We start from the raw sequence: 9,391 nt of genomic DNA, 5'->3' as shown, positions 1-9,391 counted from the left end.
GAAACATTGCTGTAAGGCTCTTACTACATAAGTGAAATGATATTATATGCATTCAAGGTATACAGTGATAAATTAGGGGTTTATATTATCTCTAGATGGAACACTAAAATAAAATTTGTAGAGGTCCTGAGAAATCAAGAAGTCATCCTGGATCACGAGGTGTCAACCAGCAATGCCCTGAGCACCAGTGGTATCATCCCAGCCCTGGATCTTCCTACCAAAGCATTAGGTCATGGCCTAAGCCTTTCTTTCCTTGTTAGAGAGACTCCTGAAAAAGGTGTCTATATATAAAGAGGAAGAAGTGGGGTCATATGAAGCATTTAAGAAACCATCTTATTTCAGTCATTCTGTAAATGATGCCCAGTTCACATTCTGACAGCCCTCTGTGATCTGCATAATCGTATTGCATTGTGGTTGGCATGTAATTTCTGGAGGCAGCTGGAAGAATCAGACAAATCTTGGACATTGCTCCAGTGGTGTATGTGAACCATTCAGTTCTAGCCAGAATAAATTTGCTTAGTAGGACCAGCCTGTATCACTTGAGTACGACTCAGCTATACTCAGACAGATGCATGGGTAAAGTATATCTAGTCACTCTGCACACATGTGCCTTAGGCACTAACGCAGTAGTAGTTTGGGAAGTTTCAAATATGCCTTAGTCAACTGGTTCGCAGATAGAAAGCAGCAGGGAAGTAAACATTTTTTTAGTTTAGGGAATCTTATGCAATCAAAAAGTAGTTCCAATGAAAGCTATGATCTAAGAAAAAAAAAAGTGCTTTGTTGTAAAATGGAGTAGCACTAAAAGTAGTTCTAGGCACACTAGCTAACTTTGGGAAGCATTACAGATGCCTGATTTATCAGAGATCAGTGAGTTAAGAGATATCACTGAGGAGCTTTAGCAGTGGTAATATCTTCAAATTTGCTTCTATACAGGTCTGTAATTATGAGTATGTGTGCGAATTACAATATGCATCCATTAAAAACATAGAACTATGGGTCATGAGTGGAAAACAAATGAATATTTTATCAATTCGTGTCTGTCTGTTGGAATTTAAGCCAGAAAAAAGAAAATGAAATTCTCTTCTTCTCCTCTCTCCCTCCCACTTACAAACCATTGTTTGGCCCCTGCTCTCAAGACAAAAGATGACACTCTTGAGTTCCCATTATGGATTAAATAGTGGGATGCTGCTCGTTTGTAACTATTACTTATAGCTATCTTCCCTAAAAAACTAACTAGTTCCAAAATTTTATTCCCTAATTGGGGAAAGGAGGTAGGGTTCTGACTTAGGTCTTATTAGAAAAAGTCCTATGTCCTCTGTTAACCAGAACCTTAACTTGAATCCCTGAGAAATTGTTAAGGATAGGTTCTTTTCTTTCAATTTTTATATTTTTAAATTTAAATTTTATATATTTTTATATGGAACACTTCACAAATTTGTGCATCATCATTGTGCAAGGGCCATGCTAATCGCTGTATCATTCCAATTTTAGTATATGTGCTGCTGAAGCAAGCATGAGAAGGCTCTAGTTAAGCACATGAGGCTTAACTAGAGCTTTCAATTATGGGTAGAATTTTTTTAACTGATTCTGATAAACCCACCAAAAATCCTCTAAAAAGTCATTCACTTCTTAGCAATCAATTTTGAAAAATGCATATTAACAAGAAAATGAATTAGGTATTTTTTATGAAGAATAGATGATATATTCTTTTTTTAAATTTTTTATTATACTTTAAGTTCTAGGGTACATGTGCACAATGTGCAGGTTTGTTACATATGTATACATGTGCCATGTTGGTGTGCTGCACCCATTAACTCGTCATTTACATTAGGTATATCTCCTAATGCTATCCCTCCCCCCACCCCATGGCAGGCCCCGGTGGATTGGTTCTTAAAGAAATCATCTTCCTCAAGAAGTTGTTTTTCATCCTCCTTTAACACATGATATTAGAGTCTTTAGTGTATTTTAGAAAGAGCACTGGAATGACAAACACAGTCTGAGAATGTGGATTATAGCTCTGCTCCACCTTTCTGTATTTTCCTGTGTGAGTTTGGGCAATTCTCTCCATTTTTCTGAATACCTGTTTTCTTATCTGTAACAAGAAAATTTTCCATTTAAGCAGTGATACTCAAACCCTTTCAGGTCATATATTCTTTTGAGATAGGTAAACCTTTCAACAGAATAATACACAAAGCTGGACAAATGTTTCTCCTGTTTCTCATTATTTCCTAGAGGCTGGCATGTATATTCTAAGATCAAGTTAATCATGAAACAGACATTGTTATAATTTAATCATTTGGTTGGTAAGGAAGCTCAGTGTCTCATTGTCTTTAGGTATTTCACCCAGAAGCCAGGATTCCTGGTGTCTTACCTTTCATTCTTCTCTGTACAAAAACTGGTTTCCTTTTCCTCTCCAGAAGAGAACTAGAGAATAATCATGAACAAGAGAAAATGCCAAAACAAACAAGGAGACGAGAACTTTGGAGAAAGAGAAGAGGTTGAAGGGACCGAGGGACTGAGAGAAAAAGGCAACAGAACATAAATAAGGTTATTACTGTTGACAGAGATGGGCCTGCGTGGAGTACCCCAATTATCAAGAGAGAGGCCTTTTTTTTCTAAACAGGTAATAGAGTGACCAATTTCTTATCACTCCTTGAATCCTATACGGGTTGGACAATATCACTTGAACCTTATTCATCAAGGGTGTGTGTGTGTATGTGTATGTGTGTGTGTATGTGTATGTATGTGACCTGATTCTACTCTTCTTTTCCTTAGGAGATCCCTAGATTCCTATGTGGAAGACAAGGATTCAAAGAGAGCTATATGTGAAACCAACCAACCAGTTGCTTTTCTGGATTTTCCAACTTCTTCCCCCTACACATCACATATTTACACATTTAAATCCAGGGGTTCACAGACACCTAATGCCCACCTGTGTCTCTCAGAATGAGAATATTTACATTAGATAATAGCTTAATTCCTACTTTTTCTAATATTCAGAGTCTATGCCTATCTTTGCATAGACTTCTTTGAAGTAGAAAAGTTAGTTTTTTATGTATGGAGAAAATAAACACAAAGAGACAAAATAACTCTGCTCAGTAATATGTATGGCAAATGGAGACCATTGATCACTTAAGCTGAGAGAACTGTGCTCACCTTCATTGCTTGAACTAACTTTGCCACTTCTGAAAAAGAAATAAAGAAAAATATGGGGATTCATACTGGACAGAATTTAAGCCAACTAGAGTTGAACCAGGGAGAGTAATGAGCTGAATATTCAATAAAAATCCCAGATGACAGTCCAGGTTTTTTCCAAGGAGATCAACAACTCCAGTCACCAGAGCCCTCAATGGAGTGGTCAGTCTATCTCCCTACTCCACCCAATCAGCACCTGTGTGTTCCAAGGTCAATATTCTTTTTGTGAACTAAATTTCATTCTGAAAGATTTCAAATGCAACAAAAGTTGATCCACTGCAAAGATAAAAGAGCTGCTTAACAGCTGTGATAAACGAAATTAAAACAATTGGACATTCTTTCTACTGGGAATTAAGCTGTTTTCACTAAGACCCACACATACCACTGCACTAGAAGAGCTGACAACAAACAAATGGAAATAAATGTTGAAGAAGCAAAATCTACCCTTACTTTCAGAACTTAGGGGAAAAAAAGGCAAAACACGTTTAGAAAGAAGCTAATTTCTATTTTTAAAAGTCTTACTTCCCTCTTGAAGGAAATCAATTGCTCCAAAAACTCTTGTAAAACTCCTCAGTAGATTTTTTTTTTTTGGCATAGAAATACAAATCATTTTGTAATGTCAGTGATATCAACTCTTATAGGTTTATTGAATTTTTTATAAAATATAGTCAAAAGTCAAAACAAAAGTTATGGAGTAACTGATTAGTTATTGCTCATTGGACTGCAGTATATGTATCAGGCAGGGTCTTGAAAGAACTAATCACCACATTTTACACACCAAATGTGATACTTGAGGAGAATTTAATAAAGGAAGTATTTACAGGATATATTAGTCAAGTTTCTCTATAGAAACAGACCAATAGTATATATGTGTGTGTATATGTGTGTGTTTTATGTGCACTTTAATCATATAGCCTGAAGGTAATTTTATACAATATATCATATCTACATATACATATATGAGATTTATTACAATGACTTGGCTCATGTGATTATGAAGGTTAAAAAGTCCCAAGATCTGCACCCAGTAAGCTAGAGGCCCAAATAGGAGAGCCTATTTGCAGTTCCCATCTGGGACCAAAGCCTGAGAACTAAGAGAGCCAAATGTGTAAGTTTCAGTCCAAAGCCAGCAGGCTCCTGACCCAGGAAGAACCAATGTTTCAGAATGAGTCTGAAGTCAAGAAAGCACTAATGCCGCGGCTCAAGGAGTCAAGCAGGAGAAGTTTCCCATTATGCAGTCTTTTTGTTTTATTCAGGCCTTCAGCTGATTGGATGAAGTTCACCCATATTAGGGAGGCTAATCTGGTTTACTGCACTGATTCAAATTTTAATCTCACCCAGAAACACTCTCACAGACATACAGGATAACTTTTGAGCAAATGTCTGTACAACCTATCCCCCAGTAAGCTGACACACAAGGTATTGATTGAGTTTAAGAAAACCAAGTGCCCTGGGGTTAGAAATAATATATATATCCTGGTCCATGAGCAGTGAAAAGCCATTACAACTCCAGGGCCTGAAGGAGGGAGACCTTAGCATATCCTAGAGAGTTTAAGGGATGCCTGGAACTGAAACTTTCAACAGGGAAGGAGCAAAGGAATAAATACTTCTAGAGATCAACTTCCCCCATCATAGAACAAGATAGAAAAGAATGGATATTGAACATGGATAAGCAACATATATATTGCTGACCTAAATCAAGAGTCATATGTGCATTCTAGAATCCACTTGGTAGCTTGAATTATAGCAATGAAGCTGCAATAAAATGAAATACAGGTACTGAGGCCTCATCCACATTTATCAAATAAGAAATTATGAGGCTGGATGCCAGAGATGAGTATATATTTAAGATTCTACAGGCAATTAGTTCCTACATCTCTAAGTACACTCTCTTGAAAGATGCTTGTCTTCATCTTTATCTAGTTATTTGAGGATCACATCCTATTTCTAAAACCAGCCACATGTTGAGTACCCCTGATATGAAATGGTTGGAACTGAAAGTGTTTCAAATTTTTTGGATTTTGGAATATTTGCATATATATGAGATATTTTGAAGACAGAACTGAATCTGAACACAAAATTAATTTATGTTTTATACCTTATACACATCAATTGAAATTAATTTTATACAACAGTTTTAATACCTTTGTGCATGAAACACAGTTCGTGCACATCAGAAAGCAAAGGTGTCACTATCTCAGACACCCATGTGGACGATCTGTAGTTATTTGGCATCACCATTTTTCCTAACTCTGAATTTATATGCTACTGATAAGCAGTAACTTCTTACACTTATTCACATATAAGTACTTAACAGTAAAAAACACAATATACAGGCCGGGCGCAGTGGCTCACGCTTATAATCCCAGCACTTTGGGAGGCCAAGGCAGGCGGATCACAAGGTCAGGAAATCGAGACCAGCCTGGCCAACATGGTGAAACCCTGTCTCTACTAAAAATAAAAAAATTAGCCAGGCATGGTGGCATGTGTCTATAGTCCCAGCTACTCGAGAGGCTGAGGCAGGAGAATCGCTTGAACCCAGGAGGCAGAGGTTGCAGTGAGCTGAGATTATGCCATTGCACTCCAGGCCTGGGTGATAGAGCAAGACTCTGTCTCAAAAATAAATAAATAAAATAAAAATAAATTATATATATGTAAATATAAATATATAAAACATACCATTAATACAGGAAAAAAAAATGTGTTCAGGGTAACTAACCAGCATAGTGTCATCCCCAGAGTACCTGCATCAGCTGTTAGACAACAGTGACAACAGGCAAAGGGAGGCTTTCAGTCTCCACCTACCATGCTGGGTTTTAGTTAAAAGGTTGCCGTACGCTGTATTTTGGTTTTAGGTGAAAAGAAACATCAGAGCAGTTTAGGAATGAGGAAGCATTCTGCTGGGTGGCTCTTTAAATTTTTTCTCCCAAGTCACTGGTCTTCCTAACAATAGTTTTTGTCTTAGACATCTCTGACTTTATAAACTGACAAGATTTCTTGCTCTGTTATGAATGCTTGCTGCTCTAGCCCTTCACTAAGCCCATGACACTTTTTCACCACCTTGTCTACAGGCACATTTTCTGCAGTGTTAACGATGTCATCTTCATCATTGCTGTTATCACAATCACCTTGATTCAAAACCATTTCGGCAATTTTACCACCAACCAATGAATGAAAAACTGGAGCCTCATTGTCGAGGTTGAAAACTTCTTTGGTGTAATTCCAGCACTTTGGGAGGCCAAAACAGGCGGATCACGAGGTCAGGCGTTCAAGATTAGCCTGGCCAAGGTGGTGAAACTCTGTCTCTACTAAAAATAAAAAAACTTAGCCAGGCATGGTGATGGGCACCTGTAATCCCAGCTACTCAAGAGGCTGAAGCAGAGAATTGCTTGAACCAAGGAGGCAGAGGTTGCAGTGAGCCGAGACCACGCCACTGCACTGTAGCCTGGGCGACAGAGCAAGACTCCATCTCAAAAACAAACAAACAAACAAAAAAACTTCTTTGGTATCCACTTCTTCCAAATTACTAATGGACTCTGAAGGTATAACATTTGCTTACATAAGAAGGTAAGACATCGTTTTTTTTCTTACTTGAAATGCAGAATCCTTCAAAGCTACCACATTGTTCATCATTGCCAAACATAGTCTCAAATCAGAGGTTGTCCAAGGCATATACAACTATGTCTTCAGTCGTGCTCTAAGTGTTGCAACAGCATATATGGCATCCTACATGCTAGACTGTTTGAAAACCTTTTATGCCTGTGCCTCTCTTCCCTGTCGTTAGCATGGTGTTCGAGAAAGTGTTTTCTATATTTACTCTTCATTGATCTGAGAATACCCTGATCACATGGCTGAATTAATGAAGTCACATTTGGGGAAAAGGACATGACACAAATATTTTTTATGAGAATATCAGCTAAAGGATAAGAACAGTTGTGAAGTAATAACAGAATATAGCAGTCATCATCCAGTCCAGCTTCCCAGCAGTAAGCACAAGCTGTTAGTTCATAATGTTTGTGAAAACAGTAAGAAAAGATATCCGGCCAAGTTTGGTGGCTCATACCTGTAATCCCAGCATTTTGAGGGCCAAGGTGGTAGGATCACCTGAGTACAGGAGTTCAAGACTAACCTGTGCAACATAGTGAGACCCCATTCTCTACAAAAAAAACTATCCAGGCATAGTGGCATGTGCCTATAGTACCAGCTATTCAGAAGGCTGAGGCAGAAAAATTACTTGAGCCTGAGAGTTTGTGGCTCCAGGGAGCTGTGATCACACCACTACACTCCAGCCCAGGCAACACAGTGAAACCCTATCTCAAAGAAAAATAAAAGTTGTCCTTGGTGATCCATATCTTTTGTGAGCACAATAATGGACTGGTAGAAATTCACTCCATGGAAACAGGAAGGATGCAAGCTTTTGCCCATCACAGCAATTTACACTTAGGCATGCCCGCTGCATTAGCACATCTCAGCAGTAAAGCTGTCCTTGGCATCCTTAATTCCTGTAGGGGATGTCTCATCAGCTGTAGTCAATGGTTTTCTGTGGCAATAACCCCAAAACAGTGATGCTTCATTGCATTATAAACTCGTTCTGGCAACATATTTTCATCAGTGGCAAACTCATCCATCAGTTTTTCTACTGTTTCATAATTAGTACATGCTTTATCACCACAAGTCTTAAAAAAATAAATTATGTCTTTTCTTAAATTTCTGCAGTGTTTGCTGAATACTCACAGTTCCCTTCAATCTTGAGTTCACTGTTATAGATCTTTGCTTGTTTCATGATCAGTATACAATTGAGTGCCATGTATTCACTGCAGTGCAGATGGACCTACTCTTTCAACACACAACGGAGATCTTTGTTTTTAGCTTTATGCAGTGTTGTTGTATTTTTCATTGATTTTTCTACATCACTTTCAGCATAAAACTATACAACTGTGTACTTCTGTTTCCTCAAGTCATACAGAGTGGTCATTCCAACACCATACTGTCCTATGAGGTGTTTTACATTTATACCACTGTCCGATTTCTCCTATAGCTTGACTGTCTGTGCTATACATCATCATAAATGCTTCCTCTTTTCTTATCATTACCCATATGGATATTTGTAGACATTTTCAACATGTTTATACCACAGACAAGAGAATAAGAAAAAAAAACGCACAATGAGTAATGTGCATAGGTCTTGGTCCCATGTGGATCATCCTTGTGAACCTACCATTGGCATGTTCAGCCTGCACACACACCATTTTATTACACTTCTGGGGCATATTTGCATGGGGGAATCTGGGCATGCACAGAAAAAATACATCATAGCCAAAGGGGACTGGGAGAGCTTTTTTTCCCTGGAGAATGCTGAATCAATTGTGTGATATGTACCTGTGTTTTGACTATGACCCATCACATGAGGTCAGGTGTGAAATTTGCCACTTGTGACATAGTGTCAGTGCTCATCAAGTTTCAGATTTTAGAGCATTTCAAATTTTGAATTTTCAGATTAGAGGTGCTCAACCTCTAATTCTGTGTAAGAATTATTGTTTCCCCAATAACATTATTCTTTGGGAGATATTATTGGAATAATATTGTTCCAATATTTTGTTTACACATGTTTACACATATATTGGAATACATGTGTAAATATGTAAACACATGATGCTAAAATAAACCCTCTTTCTTTTTTCCACTAAGGTGACTACATTGATTATTGATGTGTTCTATTTTATGCACATACAGTCCAAGTCATGTGAGTGTGAAACTTACATGATAGTAGAAACAGCATATGTATATACTTTGTCCATTATAATTATGCTCCCACAACAAGAAGAACTTTCCTAAATGTGGAAATCAGAGTCAGCAATCAATCATTGCATTCAGGAAAAATTTCTCAGCTCATCATTTTACCTAAGAATCTTTTAGTCTGAAGTGATACCTTCTGTTAGTTCCTTCCTGGATCCTGGTTTTCTTTTTGTCATTGAATCTTTAAAAAGGCTGCAGTTTCATCAGACCTTCTGAGAAAGAGAAAACATGCTCTGCACACACGTGACTGTGGGAATCACAATGAGAAGATAAACAGAGTATCTTTAAAATACACATCCGTAGGTGAGTGCTTTTATGTGTTATCCCAGTAAGTCTGTGAACTGTTCTAAATCATAGTCATCATTAGACTATTTTCAAGATGACAAATTTGCTAATCAGA

The 9,391-nt window shown here is 37.8% G+C and overlaps 1 pseudogene; it reads right to left on the bottom strand.

Moving 5' to 3' along the window:
- Positions 1 to 1,411: 1,411 nt before the first annotated feature.
- Positions 1,412 to 1,511, bottom strand: LOC117096027 (annotated as a pseudogene).
- Positions 1,512 to 9,391: the final 7,880 nt, after the last annotated feature.

The sequence above is a fragment of the Trachypithecus francoisi genome, unplaced genomic scaffold (assembly GCF_009764315.1).
Source record: "Trachypithecus francoisi isolate TF-2019V2 unplaced genomic scaffold, Tfra_2.0 Contig01440, whole genome shotgun sequence".
Taxonomy (NCBI): Eukaryota; Metazoa; Chordata; class Mammalia; order Primates; family Cercopithecidae; genus Trachypithecus; species Trachypithecus francoisi.
The sequence above is the reverse complement of the archived record's forward strand: the minus strand, read 5'-3'. Positions and strand labels throughout refer to the sequence as shown.